The sequence below is a fragment of the Rousettus aegyptiacus genome, unplaced genomic scaffold (assembly GCF_014176215.1).
Source record: "Rousettus aegyptiacus isolate mRouAeg1 unplaced genomic scaffold, mRouAeg1.p scaffold_m13_p_15, whole genome shotgun sequence".
Lineage (NCBI taxonomy): Eukaryota > Metazoa > Chordata > Mammalia > Chiroptera > Pteropodidae > Rousettus > Rousettus aegyptiacus.
In genome coordinates, this window is record NW_023416290.1 from 9,900,001 (window position 1) to 9,901,376 (window position 1,376).

Consider the following 1,376-nt stretch of genomic DNA (forward strand, 5'->3'; position numbering starts at 1 on the left):
CTATTTATTGCACCTGGCAATTTCGAGGTAGCCATGAGCAAAGGACAAATAAGTAAAGGACTTCACACCCTGTGGCAGAAGAACAAAGGATACGGCACATGAAAGAGCAGACCTCACAGCACCTAGTAAACAATAAACAAAGGAACAGACGGAAGACATGAGAAACACACATCCAATAATGAATGGGAAAATCAAACACGATTGAACCTTTCACAATGTACTACAGGCAGCAAGGAATGAATGCATTTCCTCCTCCCTGGTCTCCCCCCTTTGCTGATGTAAACATTAAGTAAATAAATCAGGCTTTCCATCAGATGTTCTCCTAGATAAAATAATATTTATTTCTTACCAATTATCCCCAATTGGAGAACTGTTGTGTGATTTCCTTCTATCAAAAAAATTAGTCTACACATGACCCCCTAGAGCCTCAGTCTCACCTCTGAGAGCCTGAATGCCCACTGGTGTTTGACCCATCTTAAGCTCGTGCCTCAGTCTCCATGAACATGTGCTGGGGACCTTCATCAGTACTGCAGAGTGCTAGGGCCTGGGACCATAGAGACCTCGATCTCTAGGCAAATATTTCTCAAGGTGGCTCACAGACCACTGCAGAACGACCCCCTGAGATCTTGTTAAAATGAACACCCGTGGGCCAGGTCCCATATTTATTGAATAAATATCTCAGAGATGCAGCCCTCAACTCATCCGACAGGGTCTTCAGATTATTCTTAGACTCGCTGACATCCAAGAGCCACCATTCTAAAGACTCACCATTGAGTGAAACAGTGTCACAAATATAAGGAATTCAATGAAAAGGCAAACTGCAACAAATCCTTTGCAAAAAAAAAAAAAAAAATGCAAGGAAGCTAGCAGGAAAAAAATATTCATTTAAGTGTGCAGATTCACATTCCTCTCAGAAGTGCCCATGTAGAAATGATTACGTTTCTGCCCACTCTTCTGCTCGTGGGCCATTGATGAACAGCTTCAGGACACCACGTAGCGCCCTCTGCCAAGCACCTCTCAGTGTCTCCTGTAGCCTGGGCTGGAGTTCTTAACTCTTCATCAAAGGCATAAGAGCATAAGAAAACAGGGCTAGAGTATCTGGAAACCTTCACTTTGATGGTAAATAAGGTCTTTCATAAACTCTGAATGTGTCGTATCCCTCCCCGGTTTCCTCTATTGAAACTCGAGGCTCTGTCTGCCAGGAAAAGGAAAGCGACAACAAAAATGATGGACGGGATCCAGCTTTTTCCTGAAATACTAATGAGGTTGAAACATCCAATCAAAAGGAGATGGAAGAAAAGAAGATAGAGAGAAGAGGCTGCTGAGTAGTAAAGTAGCTCAGCCATTAAATTTATTTCATATGCATGAACTTGATG